This window comes from Ornithorhynchus anatinus, chromosome 3, assembly GCF_004115215.2.
Source record: "Ornithorhynchus anatinus isolate Pmale09 chromosome 3, mOrnAna1.pri.v4, whole genome shotgun sequence".
Classification (NCBI taxonomy): Eukaryota; Metazoa; Chordata; class Mammalia; order Monotremata; family Ornithorhynchidae; genus Ornithorhynchus; species Ornithorhynchus anatinus.
Window position 1 is genome coordinate 40130823 of NC_041730.1, and position 17794 is coordinate 40148616.

Genomic DNA, 17794 nt, shown 5'->3' on the forward strand with positions numbered 1-17794 from the left:
AAATGTGGTAGAATGCTTGGGATCTGAGTAGCCAAGAAAAGATAGCATCCGTTCCATCAATCAATCGATCGGCCATGGTATTTATTGAGCACTGGCCACGTACGGAGCACTGTACAAAGTACAATACCATAGAGTTGGTCTTAAAGATGACTTTCCCTTCAATGAAAATGCTTTTTCACGCAAGATTAGGGTTTCCAAAATACTAGCGATGAAATACTGACTCACCTAAAGTCACACAGCCGCAGACAAGCGACGGAACCGGCATTATTACTGTTATTATGGTACTTGTTAAGCGTGTACTCGGTGCCACACACTCTTCTAAGCACTGGGATAGATACAAGTCAATCAGTTCGGACACAGTCCCTGTCCACATGGGGCTCACGCTTAGAACCTACGTCCTTCTGATTCCCAGGCTCTTGCTCTATCCACCCGGCCATGCTGCTTCCCTTGTGTGCGTATGCCAGGATCTGGATATGCTACTGTCCTTCACACGGTGCCAGGAAGGACAGGTCAGACTGTGAGCTCTGTGTGGGGCAGGGACAGGGTCTGACCAGATTATCTTGGCTCTAGCGCTTAGTATGTAGCGAGCCCTTCACAAATACCACCATTATTTATAGGAGGGCAGAGCAAGAACAGCCCCATAGGCTCTCTTGCTCGTGAGATGGCCCCTTTCGCTCGCTCTCCCGCGACTCTCCCGGTTTTTGCCCCTGGCTTGCCTGGCCTGGAGGGATGAAGGAATCTCTGGGATAAAGCTCTTTGGGATGCGGACGGGGGAAGGGGCATCTCCCTCTTAGAGGAGGTTGGGGCGGGAGGGGGGTTCTGTAGATAAGAAGACCATGGAGCTCAGCTGGACTCGGCTGGACCCTCCCTATGGCCTTAACTTATAATAATAATCACCTCCTCCAGGAGGCCTTCCCAGACTGAGCCCCCCCTTTCCTCTGCTCCCCCTCCCACCCCCACCCTCTACTCTTCCCCCTTCCTCTCCCCTCAGCACTGTGCTCATTTGTATATTTCATTTCTTACCCTATTTATTTTGTTAATGAGGTATATGTTTCCTTGATTCTATTTATCTTGATGATGTTGTCTTGCTCTTGTTTTGTTCTCTTCTGCTTTGCTGTCTGTCTCCCTCATTTAGACTGTCAGCCTGTCACTGGGCAGGGATGGTCTCTATCTGTTGCCGAATTGTACATTCCAAGCGCTTAGTACAGTGCTCTACACATAGTAAGCACTCAATAAATACTATTGAATGAATGAATGAATAATAATAATAATAATCATGGCATCTGTTAAGCGCTTACTATGCTCCAGGCATTGTACTAAGCGCTGGGGTGGATACAAGCAAATTGGGTTGGACACAGTCCCTGTCCCATGTGGGGCTCCCAGTCTCAATCCCCATTTTACAGCTGAGGAAACTGAGGCCCTGAGAAGTGAAGTGAAGTCTTTCGATGTCCCTGTGAAGTTTGCACGAGAAGTCGCTTCCGGGGGTGGGTTAGTTCCACCAGGCAACGTGCAGGGAAAATGACCCCGGTTCTGCCAGGAAGCAGCATGGCCTAGTGAATAGACCACGGGCCTGGGGGTCAGAAGAACCTGGGTTCTAATCCCAGCTCCTCCTCTCGTCCGCTGTGGGACCTTTGGGTAAGTCGCTTTGATTCTCTGGGCCTCAGTTTCCTCATCCGTAAAATGGAGATTAAGACTGTGAGACCTGTGTGGGACAGGGACTTTGTCCAACCAAATTAGCTTGTATCTCTGCCGGCACTTAGTACAGTGCCAGGCACATAGCAAGCATTTAATAAATACCATTTAAAAAAAAAACCAGTTGCGTTAATTGCTTTTCAAGAGAAGAGTGTGCCAAGTTTGAGTTGTGGAACTAGGGGGCAGTTTGGCTATCGGATGCAGGGAAAGTCTTTGTTCTAATCCCGATTTCCAGATTCCCTGGGTGACCCTTGACACCTCTGTTCCTAAAACGGGGAGAGAGGAAGCACACAGGCAAAAGAGAGGAAGCTATTTTAAAACGATCAGAAGGTGGCAGGCTTCAGGAAAGGAATCCAGCTTTTGGGTCTGAGAGCGAATTTAGACAGGGTTAGCCGGTGAGCGAAACTCCTTACAGGTGGCTTTAAAGCAGTCAATCACCTCGTCCCCCTCCTACCCCACCTGCTGCTCTCCTACTACATCCCAGTCCGCAGACTTTGCTCCTCCATCGTTGACCTCGCTGTACCTCCATCTCGTCTGTCTCGCCGCCGACCCTCTCGCCCACATCCTGCCTCCGGCCTGGAACGACCTCCCTTCTCATATCAGACACACAATCGCTCTCCCCACCTTCAGTGCCTTATTGAAGGCACATCTCCTCCAAGAGGCCTTTCCTGACTAAACCCTCATATAGTCTTTTCCCACTCCCTTCTGCGATGCCCTGATTTACTCCCTTTATTCCACACCCCACCCCTCCTGGCCCCACAGCACTTATAATAATGTTGGCATTTGTTAAGCGCTTACTATGTGCAGAGCACTGTTCTAAGCGCTGGGGTAGATACAGGGTCATCAGGTTGTCCCATGTGAGGCTCACAGTTAATCCCCATTTTACAGATGAGGTAACTGAGGCACAGAGAAGTTAAATGACTTGCCCACAGTCACAGAGCTGACAAGTGGCAGAGCCAGGGTTTGAACCCATGACCTCTGACTCCCAAGCCCGTGCTCTTTCCACTGAGCCACGCTTATATTCATACCCGTAATTTATTTATTTCTATCACTGTCCATCTCTCCCTCTAGACCGTACATAGCCATAATTTTTTTATATCTATTAATGTCTGCCTCTCCCTCTAGACCGTAAGCTAGTCGGATACAGTGTGTTGTGCTCTCCTAAGCCTTTAGGACAGTGCCCTGTACACATTAAGCATTCAATAAATATGACTGATTGATTGCTCTAACTAAAGGATTTATCAGCTGCTGAGCGAGAATAAAGGAAGAAAGCTCCAGCCCTAGCGGGACACCTTCTTATAGCCTATTTAGTTTTGGAACTCTCCCTACCATGAAGACCCAGCCCTTCCTTCCAAACTATAATTCCTTCAGCCAGACTCACACCTGCAGGTGGAGGTTTTGCCCATGGCAACTCAGGGGATTTTTCAGAGACCGGAATCGATCCCTTCCAGAGTTTCTTGGATTTGACCATTGGCCCCAGTTGAAACGGCCACTCTGTCCCACCCGATTAACCTGCCCCAGAGTGCGTGGCACATAGTAAGCGCTTAACACCACAATAATCATTAGAGTCCTGCCAAATTTGACCGTGTCACGTAGAAGTGCCTCTTCAAAACTTCCCTGCAAAACAGTAGGCCGCACTTTCTGAAGGCAACCCCCAGGAACTAAACCAGTGTCTGCGACGAAAATCGCCCCAAGGGTGGTGAGGGATGTGAGCTTCGCTTACCAGGTATGGTCTTCGGGTGGTTCCTCTTCTGATGGATCGTAGCGGCCGATGCTTCCACCGAGGTTGCGAGTCTAGGGGCAGGCTGCTGGGTCACACTCCGGCCCTGTTTATAGCTGGGTCCGGTGTCCCTCCTCCCTCCCGCCCCCCGCATCCCAATCCCCACCCCCACCCCCGCCAAGTTCATTTCACTCCCATCTCTCTGGTTCACAGCATCTAGAAGCTGAGCCACACACACACCCCCACTTACACTGCCGGACTCTCCCCTCTCTGCTTTAGCTAATGAAGCATTTAGGGAAGCAGAGGAAACAAGGGGGGCTCCAAATCAAGCCTGGGGAATGCGAATGCAGTTCCACAAAAAACGCAAGTCTAATTGTGGCCGCGACTTAATTTCCTCATCACTTTGAACGATATATTAACGATCCTGTGGATGATTAAGAAAATCAGGCTTCAAAATACAATATAATCAGTAGAGTCTCTTAAAGACTCTTGACCGTCCCCGTTACCAACGTTTTATCCTGGATTGCTGCTGCTGACTGGGTTTCTCGCCTGGGTCACTTGCATAATTAATAGACTTTCCCTAATAATGATAATTATTGTGGTATTTGTTAGGCGCTTACTGGGTACTAAGCTCTGGGGTAGATACAAGATAATTGAGTGGAACACAATCCCTGTCCCACATGGGACTCATAATCTTAAGCCCTTTTGCAGAGGAGGAAATCGAGACCCAGAGAAGTGAAGTGACTTGCCTAAGGTCACAACGCAGACAAGTGGCAGAATTGGGATTAGAACCCAGGTCCTTCTGACTCCCAGCCTTGTGCTCTTTCCACTAGGCTGTGCTGCTTCCCTAACCCTCCCTAGGTCTCTACCACCTTTCTGTAATCTGTTCTGTGCCAAGTAGGAAAAATGAAATCTTTTATATTGCCCCATTGATAGTTTATGTCACGTCTTCAAATTTTAGCAGCTTCCAAAAACTAAAGCTTTTTGTCTTATAATGTAAGCCCGTTATAGGCAGGAAACTTATCTACCAACTCTGTTGTATTATACTCTCCCAAGTGCTTAGTACAGTGCTCTGTACACAAGTAGGTGCTCAATAAATACTATCGATCTATCAATTGATTGATTAGAACATTCTTGAGTTGGAAAATCTTACCAAACAAAATGAAAAATTTGAAAATCAATCAATGGTATTTCTTGATCATTTACTGTGCAGAGGTCCAGAGAGGTTAAGCGACTCACCCAAAGTCACACAGCAGTAGACAAGCGATAGGACCGGCATTATTACTATTATTATGGTACTTGTTAAACGTGTACTCGGTGCCACACACTCTTCTAAGCACTGGGATGGATTTGAGTCAATCAGGTCAGACACAGTCTCTGTTCCACATGGGGCTCGCGCTAAGAACCCACGTTCTTCTAATTCCCAGGCTCGTGTTCTATCCACCCGGCCACGCTGCTTCCCTAGTGTGCCTATGCCAGGATCTGGGTGTGCTACTGTCCTTCACACGGTGCCAGGAAGGACAGGTCAGACTGTGAGCTCTGTGTGGGGCAGGGACAGGGTCTGACCAGATTATCTTGGCTCTAGCGCTTAGTATGTAGCGAGCCCTTCACAAATACCACTATTATTTATAGGAGGGCAGAGCAAGAACAGCTCGATAGGCTCTCTTGCTCGTGAGATGGCCCCTCTCACTCTCCCGCAACTCTCCCGGATTTTGCAGCTGGCTTGCCTGGCCTGGAGGGATGAAGGAATCTCTGGGATAAAGCTCTCTGGGATGCCCACAGGGGAGGGGGCATCTCCCTCTTAGAGGAAGTTGGGACGGGAGGAGGGGTCTGTAGATAGGAGGACCATGGAGCTCAGCTGGACTCGCCTGGACCCTCCCTCTGGCCTTAACATAATAATAAGAACAATAATAATCATGGTTTTTGTTAAAGAACTTACTAGGCACCAGGTATTGTACTAAGCGCTGGGGTGGATACACGCAAATTGGGTTGGACACAGTCCCTGCCCCATGTGGGGCTCCCAGTCTCAATCCCCATTTTACAGCTGAGGTAACCGAAGCCCAGTGAATAATAATAACAATGTCGGTATTTGTTAAGCGCTGACTATGTGCCAAGCACTGTTCTAAGCGCTGGGGTAGATACAAGGTAATCAGGTTGTCCCACGTAGGGCTCGCAGTCTTCATCCCCATTTTACAGATGAGATAACTGAAGCATAGAGAAGTGAAGTGATTTGCCCAAGGTCACACAGGAGATGAGTGGCAGAGCCAGAATTAGAACCCACGGCCTTCTTAATCCCAGGCCCGGGCTCTACCCACTAAGCCATGCTGCTCCACAATTAAGCATTTAGGGGAGTGGTGGAGGATGCAAAAAGGGGGTCACGGGAATAAGCATGGGGAAAATGCTTATAATTATCAGATGGGGAATCTGAATTTAGCTCAGCAACAACTTTATACACTGCCTATCCTTTCATTCATTATTGAGCACTTTCTGCGTGCAGAGAACTGTACTAAGCACTTGGGAGAGATCAATAGAACAGACACATTCCCTGCCCACAGTGACCTTCTTTCCAGTCTAGCATGGGGAGTGCTTGGTCAGGTCATAATAGTAGTAATAATGATGACATTTGTTAAGCGCTTACGATATGCAAAGCACTGTTCTAAGTGCTGATTCCAGTCAGCCTCAGATCCTGCCCGGAAAGCAAACTCCAGTAGAAGTACAATATAACAGAGTTGTAGACACATTCCCTGGAGCTCACAGTCCGGAGGGGAGGTCTTGTCTTATGCCGTCGAGTCGTCTCTGACCCATAGTGACACCATGGATACATCTCTCCCAGAACGCCCCACCTCCATCTGCAATCGTTCCCGCAGTGAATCCATTGATTTTTCTTGGTAAAAATACAGAAGTGGTTGACTCCTACGCAGTCAATTTGAGTCTCCGCCCTCGGCTCTCTCCCATGCCGCTGCTGCCCAGCACGGGTGAGCTTTGACTTGTAGCAGATTGCCTCCCCCTCGCTAGCCACTGCCCAAGCCAGGAATGGAATGGATGGGGCTCTGCTTGACTCTCCCTCCCGTAGTCGAGTCTGGTAGAGGACTGGAAACTCTCCAGGTGTGACCCTGGGAGGGGGGAGGATGGACATTAAAATAATATGGCATCATTTAGTGGCTCATGATTGGAGAACTAAGTTAGGAACTTCTGGTAGTTATGTTTTTGGCCCCTTTCCGGTCCACATGGTGACATTTGTTAAGGCCTTACTAAGAGCCAAGTACTCTACTAAGCGCTTGGGTAGATGCAACATAATCAGGTCCCAAATGGAGTAAGCATCACTTGGGATTTACCCTCAATGCAGTGAATCAAATACCATCAGTGGTTAATCAGTGGTACTTATTGAGCACTTTAGTAGATACACTAAGCGCTAGGGAGAGGACAAAATAACAGGGTTGATAGACACATTCCCTGCCCCCAAGGAGCTTACAGTCTTGAGGAGGAGGAGAAAGACATTAAAATAACTGGATGTCATTTAGTGGATCATGATTGGAGACGAAACTGTCTTAGAACTTCTGATAATTATTCATTCAGTCGTATTTATTGAGTGATTACTATGTGGAGAGCACCGTAATAAGGGCTTGGGAGAGGACAATGCAATAATAATCAAACACATTCCCTGCCCACAGTGAGCTTTCAGACTAGAGGGAGGTGTTTGCTCTGTGACCCTTAGGCAAGTCACTTGACTTCTCTGGGCTTCAGTTACCTCATCTGTAAAATGGGGAGTAAGATTGTGAGCCCTATGCCGGGACAGAGACTGCGCCAGGTCGATTTGCTTATATCCACCTCAGCACTTAGTACAGTGCCTGGCACAAAGTAAGTGCATAACAAATACCATAATTACTATGATTTTCGTGCTTTTGAACCCTCCTCAGTCAATAAAGGTAAAGTTCTGTGCCCCGTCCCCTCTCCCCTCCTCCTATATGACTTCTGACTTTCTTCATCTTGGACTCATCGTCCATTATATTAATAAGGGCCTCAAGCAACTCCTCCCCTGGTCCCCGTCTACAGGTGACACCGGTGGCGATTAGATACCAGGCAGGAGCAGTTCTGAGCTTTCCAACAGCAAGGTTTGCTTGTTTTGTTTGATGGCATTTGTTAAGCACTTACTATGTGCCAGGTATTGTTCTTACAAGCTAGTCCATTCCTGACCCACATGGGGCTCACAGTATTAATCCCCATTATGCGGATGAGGGAACTGAGGCCCAGAGAAGTGAAGTGACTTCCCCAAGGTCACACAGCAGACAAGCTGCAGAACCAGGATTTGACTCCCAAGTTGGTGCTCTATCCACTAGGCAACACTACTTCAACAGCCTGCTAACTGAACAGAACTGATTAAATTGCCTGGGTCCCTGAAGACTCTTGTTAATCCATCCGTGCTATTTATTGAGCGCTTACTTTGTGCCAGGCACTGCACTAGTGCTATTGAGAGTACAGTCCAACAGAGTTGGTAGACATGTTCCCTGCCCATCAGGAGCTAGACAGAGGGGGAGATGTCCCCTAGCAGACCCTCCTCGCTGTCCAAAGACTGACCAGATCCAAAAGACCAAAAGGACCCGAGACCCCTCTTTAGAAAAACCTAAAGACCCACGCTTGCATGGGATGGTCTAGTGGATACAGCATGGGCCTGGGAATCAGAAGGATCTGGGTTCTAATTCTAGCTCTGCCACTTGTCTTCTGTGTGACCTTGAGTGAGTCATTTCACTTCTCTGAACCTCAGTTACCTCATCTATTACGCTAATCCCCACATGGGAGAGGGACCATGTGCAACCTAATTAGCTTGTATCTACTCCAGTGCTTAAACAATGCTTGACACATAGGAAGTGCTTAACGAATACCATCATTATCAACATTATTATTACTTGGGCTCACATTTTATCTCCCGCGGTTCGTGTGCACATGTCTGGCAGTGGTGATGGATCATTCCGGGGATGGGGCAGTGAACTTTTCAGCCACCAGGGAATAAGGGGGCCTGGGGCAGTGAGGTCTTGTGGTGGTAGACGTCAGTGGGAACCAGGGTCCTCTGGTTCGGAGCTGAATTTGGGAGGTGCGGTGTGGTCAGCTCTGCTTGGCTGATGGGGGCGGTTGGGGGTCTCTAGTTGCCGGTCTGCCTCTTCCACATTTTCCCTGGACTTTTCCTAGCATTAGTGTCATCTCCAGAGAATCAGTCCTCCTGATTGTGTGTCCGAAATATGCTAGTCTAAGTCGAGTCATTTGGCCTTCCAAACACCACTTTGGTTTAATTTGCTCCAAAATCCATTTGTTTGTTTTGCGGGCTATCCATGGTACTCAACAAAAGCCTTCTCCTACACTACATGTGAAAAGCATCTATGTTCTTTCTATCCTGTTTATTCACTGTCTAGCTTTCGGACTTATATATTAATCACTGAAAATACCACTGAGTTGACAATTTGCATTTTTGTGGCAATTGTTATATTAGCACATTTCATGACATTTTCCAGACTCTTCATAGCAAATCTTCCTAACATTAATCTTCGGCATATTTCTTGGCTACTAGTTCCTTTATTATTAATTACCGATTCCAGGAGAGAAAAACTGTCAGCTATTTCAGTCTTCTCTCCGTCCACTGGGGTAGATACAAATTAATCATGTTGGACACCGTCCTTTGTCCCACATGGGGCTCACAATCTCAATCCTCACTGAGGTAGCTGAGGCCCAGAGAAGTGAAGTGACTTGCCCCAGGTCACATAGCGGGGGGATCAGTCCACTGGGCCTGAGGCAGCTGTCTTCCTTAGTCAGCTGGTAAAGACAGCTTCCCACCCAAGGCACCTTGCCTCACCTGAGCCCCACGGAATCCCTCAATAAATCAATCATCTTTATTGAGTACTTATTGTGTTCAGAGTACTGCACTAAGCGCTTGAGAGAGTATTGAGTTGGTAGACATATTCCCTGCACACAGCGAGCTTACAGTCCTTACGGGGGAGACAGACATAAATGCAAATAATTACATTATAGATATGTACATAAGTGCAGTGGGGTTGAGGGAGAGGTGAATAAAGGGGGCAAACCCAAGAGCAAGGGCAAAACAGAAGGGAGTGGGAGAAGAGGAAATGAGGACTTAGCTGGGGGAAGGCCTCTTGGAGGAGATGTGCTTTTAATGAGGCTTTGAAGGTGGGGAAAAATATCGTCTGTCGGATATGAAGAGGGAGGGCTTTCCAGGCCAGAGGGAGGAGATGGGGGAGAGGTCGTCAGCGAGATAGACGAGATCGAGGTACAGTGAGTAGGTTGGCATCAGAGGAGCAAAGTGTGTGGGCTGGGTGGTGATAGGGGAATAGAAAGGTGAGGTAGGAGTGAGTAAGGTGATTGAGTGCTTTGAAGTCGATGGTGAGTTGGTAAATTGATGCCCTGAGGGATGGCCAACTGCCGGAGGAGTGGGGAAATCTGTGCTGAACGTTTTTGTAGAAAAATGGTCTGGGCAGCAGAGTGAAGTTTGGACTGGAGGTGGGAGAGACAGGAGTCTGAGGAAGACACGGGCGAGGCAGTGCCAGAGATGCCAGAGGTTACCTGCTTCAGCTGCCCCTCCCTTGGCCAGAGAACTCAGTCAGGCCTACCACAAGCCCCCGCAGGTCCCGGCAATCCAAATTTAGGGTCCTGGAGTGGGTCGTGGGTGAGGGGAGGGGGATGGGAGGGGTCCTGATTATGAGGGTCTGGGCAGAGGTGGATCCGGAGGTTAGGGTTAGCTGTGTGATTAGGGTGTGGCTTGGGGTTTGGGGAATGATAAGGTTAGGTTTATGAATAGGGTTATGGTTTGGGTTAGGGTGAGGGATACGACCGGGTTTAGGGGTAGGGTTACACTTGGGGTTGGAGCTAGATTGAGGTTGGGAGTAGAGTTAAGGTTAGGGTTATGGAGAAGGTTAGGGTGAGGGGTAGGTTTAGGGTTAAGGTGATGGATAGGTTGAGGGAGATGGTTATGATGAGGGTTAGTGTGTGGTTAAGATGAGGAATACCGTTAGGGTTAAAATTGGGGTTAGAGTGAGGGACAGGGTTAGGGGGAGGAGGAGGCTGAGGTTGAGGATTTGGGTTAGAATGATGAATGAAAAATTAGGTTTACAGTTAGGGTCAGGGTTAAGTGAGGCATAGGGTTGGGGTTAGAGTGAGGGTGAGGGTGAAAGGTATGGTAAGGTTTGGATTTAGGGAGATGGATAGGGATTGATTAGTGTTAGTGTGAAGATTAGGGTTAAGGGTCAGATTACGGGGAGAGTTAAGGTTCTGGCTATCTTTAGGGTTAGGGTGAGGATTAGCGTGAGGGTGAGAGTTAGGATTGGGTTAAGGGAGAGGGTGAGGGACAGGGTGAGAGATAGGTTTAGAACTAGGGCTACGGTGAGGTGACGATAGGGTTAGGGTTAGGGTGAAGAATAAAGTTAGGTATTAGGTTTTGGTGAGGTTTAGCATTAGGGTTAGGGATGGGTTTAGGGTGAGATACAGGATTAGGAGCTAGATAGGACTGGGGGAAGGACAGGGTTAGGGTTCCGGATAGCAAGAGGTTTGGGGTTTAGGTGAGGGTTGGGGTTACAGTTAGGGTTAAGGTTGGTGCTGGGATTAGGGTTTCACTTAGGGTTGGGGTTAGAAAGGGTGAGAGATAGGATCAGAGTTAGATTGAGGGTTGAGATTAGGCTGAGGGTTAGGGTGGCAAGCGGGGTGAAGTTTAGAGTCGGGGTGAGATTTAGGCTTGATGGGAACCATTTGTGCCAATTAATCAATCCATGGTATTTATTTAACCAGTCAATCATATTTATTGAGTGCTTACAAGTGAGGGGAGTGAAGGGGCAGAGATCAGAGAAAGGTCTGAAGCCCTCTGGGATGAGTCAGAGCCTTCTCATCTTGGGGAGCTAGCTTCATCCTGTCCCACCCCTACGGGGCTTATTCTCTGCTGGCTTCTGGCAGCTGCGGGCCTCCTGAAGATGATAATGTACTTTCCAAGATCTTAGTGCTCTGCATTCAGTAAGCACTCAGTAAATATGACTGAATGAATAAGTGATAATGATAAAATAATAATTATGGTTCAAGCACTTCGTACAGTGCTCTGCACATAATAAGCGCTCAATAAATACTATTGAATGAATACTATGTGCCAAGGACTTATTCTAAACGGGGAGTAGATTCAAATTAATCAGGTTGGGCACAGTCCCTGTCCCACATGGTACGTCATGCTCTTATCCCCATTTTACAAATGAGGTAACTTGAGGCCCAGAGAAGTTAAGTGCCCAAGATCAGACAGCAGACGTGGTGGAGTTGCGTTTGAACCCAGGACCTTCTGACTCCCAGGCCCGTGCTCTATCAATTAAACCATGGCCCTGGGCCTCTCTTTTTGTTTTTTAAATGTGCTTAGTATGTGCTAAGGACTGATACACTTAATCAGTTTGGACACAGTCCTTGTCCTGCATGGGGCTCACAGTCTGAGTAGGAGGGAGAGCAGGTATTGAATCCCCATTTTACACGAGATTACTGAGGCACGGAAAAGTGACGTGACTTGCCCTAGGTCACACAGCAGACAAGTGGAGGATCAGGGATTAGAACGCAGGTCCTTCTGACTCCCAGGTCCCTGCTGTCTCCACTCGGCCATGCTGCTTCACCGCTTGGATTGGTTTTGAGATTCATCCGCCTGGAAGGGGAGGAGAGAGGGGACTCACTGGGGAAGATACAAGTTAATCAGGTTGGACATAATCCTTATTCTGCAGAGGACTCACAGTCTTAGGCCCCATTTTACAGATGAGGTAACTGAGGCCCAGAGAAATGAAGCGACTTGCCTGCGGTCGCACAGCAGACAAGTGGCGGAGCCGGGATTAGGAACCAGGTCCTCTGAATCCCAGGCCCGGGCTCTATCCACTAGGCCACGCTGCTTTTCAGGAAGAACTCTTCCTGAGTGTGCTCTCTTAGAGAGTGAAGTGAACCCAACTGGCTCACTCAGGGGGATCGTGACGGGGTGGGGACTCACTGCTCGGGGGCTCCCGTTGCCCAACGGGACCGGTTGGAAGCCCCGGCAGGGCCCGTGTACTCATCCCGGAGCAATGAGGAGAATGTTCCCGGATTTCCTCCTAGCTCACTGCCCTGTCTGCTAAAGAAAGCCCAAAAGACGTGCTCCGCATAGCTGGAATAGCTATCTAGGATACCTTCAGGGAGCCAGGGTTAGGCAGACTGCCCTGAGTCCCCTGTCTTAACCTGCTCACCCAGGATGGTTCATTCCTTGATGATGATGAAGATGATGAATGTGATTTTTGTTAAGAGCTTACTACGTGGCAAGCACTGTACTAAGCGCCGGGGTAGTTACAAGGTGATTGGGTTAGGCACAGTCCTTGTCCCACAAGAGCCTCACATTCTCAGTCCTTATTTTACAGATAAGGTGAGTGAGGCCCAGAAAAGTGAAGTGATTTGCCCAGGGTCACACAGCAGAGCTGGGATTAGAATCCACGCCCCTCCGACTCCCAGGCCCGCGCTCTATCCACTGTGTTGCTTCACCTTTCTAAATTCACCCTCTTCACTTCTTTTTTTTAAATGGTATTTGTTAAGCATTTACAATATGTCAAACACTGTTCTAAGTGCTGGGACAGATACAAGCCAATCAGGTTCAACACCGTCCCTGTCCCACATGGGGCTCACAGTCCAAGTAGTAGGAGAATAGGGTTTTTTTTTTCCTTTAATAGCATTTGTTAAGCACTTATCATGTGCCAGACACTGTACTAAAATCTCCATTTTCCAGATGAGGCAAGTGGGGCACCGAGACAAACTGAATTGCCCAAGGCCACACAACAGACAAGGGGCAGAGCTGGGATTAGAATTTACCTCTGCTTTTCTCCCCATATTAGCCTGTAAGATGCTTGAGTTGATAACTCAAATTGATAACTCAGAGCCCAGCAACATTTAGTTATACCTTGGGCTGTATTTCCCTTGGTGCATTTCCTTACTCTTGCAGCTTGAGAGTGGACAATGTGCCTTATACTTGTACATATACAATAGGTACATGCTGAGAAGCAGCATGGAATAGTGAATAGAGCACGGTCTGGGAGTCAGAAGGTCATGGCTTCTAATCTTGGTTCCACCACTTGTCTGTTGTGTGACCTTAGCAAGACGCTTCACTTCTCTGGGCCTCAGTGACCTCATCTGTAAAATGGGGATTGAGACTGTGAACCCCACGTGGGACAGGACTGCTTGTATCCACCCCAGGGCTTAGTACAGTGCCTGGCACATAGTAAGTGCTTAACAAATACCGTCATCATCATCATTATTGTTATTATTGTATATCCTCAAACACTTCACCCAGTAGACTCAATTGAGGCTGTTCATGTTGAAGCAGCATGGCCCAGTGGGTAGACCCTGGGCCTTGGAGTCAGAAGAACCTTGGTTTTAATTTTGACTCTGCCACTTTCCTGCTGTGGGACCTTGGACAAAATCATTTCACACTTCTGTGCCTCAGTTCCCTCATCTGAAAAATGGAGATTAAGAGTGTGAGTCCCATGTGGGACACCTGAGTAGCTTGTATTTACCCCAGTGCATAGAAAAGTGCTTGACACACAGTAAGCGTTTCACAAATACCTTTATTTTTGTTATTATTATTATTGAGCAAATCAGGAAAGGGGGTGGAGGATATTTGGGCCAATTTCTGCAGAGTCTTCCAGGTGCTTCTGTTCCTATGTATTTCAAGGTCAGATTTCTATTCTTTGTGCTCTCTCTGCAGATCTGAGCAACTGATGAAGCAGGAAAAGGGTGATTCTCTGCCTTTCCAGGCGTAAGTGATCCGTCCACGCGGGAAGGATGGAGGTGCAAATCTTCTCTGCGACGCAGATCCTGAGATGTCTGGAGTCTTTCAACTGTAAATATTTTCCCAGATTGATTATTTGGTAACTTGAATTGAGGGTTGAGATCAGCAGAACATATCCATTTTCCATGAGCTGGCCACTTTTTGGTGTATAAGAATATCTAATGATACAGAGGTTGGTCTTTGTTTTTTGTTTTTTACAGAGATCAGGGATGGAGGAATGTACCCTGGCTCCACCACTTGTCTGCTTTGTGACCTTGGACAAGTCAGTTAACTTCTCTGGGCCTCAGTTACCTCATCTGTAAAATGGGGATTAAGACTGTGAGCCCCATATGGAACAGGGATTTTACCCAACCTGATTACCTTGTAACTACCCCAGTACTTAGAACAGTGCTTGGAACATAGTAAGTGCTTAACAAATACAACTTTTATTATTAATAATATTAGTTTGCTGACCCTGGACTTGCCTGCTGGCCCAGCCAAGCCGGCTACCTCTGCTGGAAGTTTATCTCCCTCACAGCTCCAATTTCAGGACCTTCCTTTTTCTGGTTTGCAGATGTTTCACAAATAGTTAATGGACTCAGAACTAGAGAGCCCAGGACACAGGAATCGGCATGGGGACTGGGTGTCCTAGATTCGAATCCCACTTCTGCCACTTGCCTGCCGCTGAATTTCTCTGTGCCTCAGCCTTTTGATCCGTAAAATGGGGATTAAGTTCCTGTTCTCACTTCTACTCTGGGACTGTGAGCCCCTTGTGGTACAGGGACTGTGTCTGGTCTGACTGTACTCTGTCTACCCCAGCATTGAGTACGATACTCAGTGAGAAGGGGTATGGTCTATTGGAAAGACCAGGGGCCTGGGAGGCAGAAAACTTGGTTTCTAATCTTACTTCGGCTACTTACCTGGTGTGTGACCTTGGGAAACTCACTTCATTTCTCTGGGCCTCAGTTATCTCGTCTGTAAAACGGGGATTAAAACTGAGAGCTCCATGTGGGACATGGAAGGTACCCAATGTGATTACCTTGTATCTACCCCAGTGCTTAGAATGGTGCCTGACCTATACTAAGAGCTTAACAAATATCTTAAAAAAAAATGGTGACTGGCACAGTCAAGCAATGGTATTTATTGAGCACTTACTGTGGGCACAGTTCTGTATTAAGTACTTGAGAGAGTACAATATAACGGAGGTGGTAGACACATTCCCTGTTCACAGTGAGCTCACACTCTGGAGGGATGAGCTCACAAGATTCCTTCAAGCATCTTGGAGTCTCTATCAAAGAGAAACCTGGGCAAAATGGCCTGAGCCAATTACGGAACTGCTTCTGCAGGCCCGACTGACAAATCTCAAAGCCCTGTTGGTCTTCATTTCCCTGATTCTTGGCCCCTTCTCTGCACATCTTTTCTGGGCTTCTTGTTTCCTTTCATGAGTTCCAGAATTCCTCTGTGCCACGGAGACTTCAGGGCTGCGTTGATGTGTCTGTTTTTCTTGTGTCTTTAGTCCCCCCCTCTCCAACCCAAGGAGCACCATCCAGAGAATATTTCCTGCCCTGGACCGGACTACGGTGGGAGAGCATAGCTCTCCCCAAATGGGCAGTGAGTTCCAGTAGCCGCTGCTTCCAGGACCGATTGTCTTGGTTTATGGCTGCCTAGTTTATGGCTGCCTACCCTGTTTAGTCTCCCAGCCACTGGGGAGAGGAAAGGTCTAAACAGTGATCTGTGAGGAGATTTGGGACTCACATCTGGACCCAGTACTAGTGTCCAGCCAACAGAAGGACTAGGCATTGTCATCTTTGTTGTTGTAATAATAATAACTAATCATAATAATAATTGTGGTGTTTTTTGAGCTCTTACTATGTTCCAGGCACTGCATTAAGTGCTAGGGTAGATACAAGATAATCAGTTTGGACACAGTCCATGTCTCACATGGGGCTCACAGTCTTAATCTCCATTTTACACATGAGGTAACTGAGGCACAGAAAAGTGAAGTGACTTGCCCAAGGTCCCTCAGCAGACAAGTGGCGGAGCCGGGATTAGAACTCAAGTCTTTCTGAATCCCAGGCCTGTGTTCTACCCACTGACCACAAAGTTCTTGAGGGCCGGAATTGTGTCCACCCTCTCTCTATTGTATTGTACTCTCCCGAAGCATTTAGTACAGTACTCTGCAAACAGTAAGCATTTGATAAATACAGTTGATTGATTAAATTGGGGGGTGGGCAGGATATAATCACCTGGACAAATGCCATGCATATTAAAAGACAAAGTTCGATCTCGAAGGGCTAAATTCCACCCGGATTGCAAACATTCTTAGCGTGGGAACTGTGGGAACATTCCCCAGCGTGAAATCATACATTGCATTCATACTAGCAGCAGTAACATGCCAGTTCCTCTTTGTTATCACTTGAAAGGGTCTATGCTGTCACTCCAGGAACCAGTCCCCTCTGAATACTTCCGAGCTGGTTCCTTTCTGAGCTCTTTGGTGATGGCAAAACCTGAAAATAGACGTATGACATAATCCATCGACACTGTCACCGTCCCAGTTTGCAGTGCTGCCCCAGGGCTGGTGAATTTGTCTGGGTGTTTTATTAATTCTACCAATCCCACAGAGAAGCAGCATGGCCTAGTGGAAAGATCACGGGCCTGGGAGTCAGAGGACCTGGGTTCTCATCCTGGCTCTGCCAATCTGCCTCTGGACTGTGAGCTCGTTGTAGACAGGGAGCATCACTTTTTATTGTTGCCTTGTACTTTCCCAAGGGCTTAGTACAGTGCTCCATGCGGTAATCACCTAATAAATGCAATTGGATGAACGAATGAATCACTTTCTGGGAGACCTTGGGCAAGTCACTTCACTTCTCTGTGCCTCAGTTCTCCTCTTCTCCCTCCTACTTAGAGTGGGAGCCCCACGAGGGACAGGGACTGGGTCTGACCTAGTTAGCTCATATCTACCCCAGGGCTTAGAATGGTGTTTGACTCAGAGAAAGCACTTAACAGATACATTAAAAGAAAAAAAAAGGAGGGGTTGAACTACGGTCCACCATGTACCTCTTCCCACAGGCTTATGATGCAATCTGAAGATGGCCTGGTACCCACTCCCTGAACGCGGCCCTGCTGGTCTGGTCAATGGCTGTGGAACTTTCTGTCATGAGGGGTTCGAGGAGGGGAATGACCCAGATCCTTCTGACTCTCAGGCCCGCGCTCTTTCCACTAGGCCACACTGCTTCCCATGCTACTTCCACCCCTGGGGTGGAATAATAATAATAATGGTATTTGCTAAGCGCTTACTATATGCCAAGCATTGTTCGTAGCGCTGGGGTAGATACGAAGTAAGCAGCTTGTCTTACGTGGGGCTCACATTCTTAGTTCTCATTTTACAGATGAGGTAACTGAAGCTCAGGGTAGTTAAGTAGCTTGCCTAAGGCCACACAGCAAACAAGTGGCAGAGTTGGGACTAGAACCCACGTCCTCTGACTCCCAAGCCCATGCTCTTTCTACTAAGCCATGTGGCTTCTCACCCTCCCCACTCCCAAGTTGCCCTCAGCTCCAGTGCTAAAGTGGTCCCATGACTGTAG

General features: G+C 47.9%; 1 non-coding gene across 1 annotated transcript; it reads right to left on the reverse strand.

Moving 5' to 3' along the window:
* Positions 1-6397: 6397 nt before the first annotated feature.
* Positions 6398-6535, reverse strand: LOC114810939. Its single transcript, XR_003758628.1, has one exon. It is a non-coding gene; the product is annotated as a small nucleolar RNA SNORA7 (small nucleolar RNA).
* Between the last annotated feature and the right edge of the window lie 11259 nt (positions 6536-17794).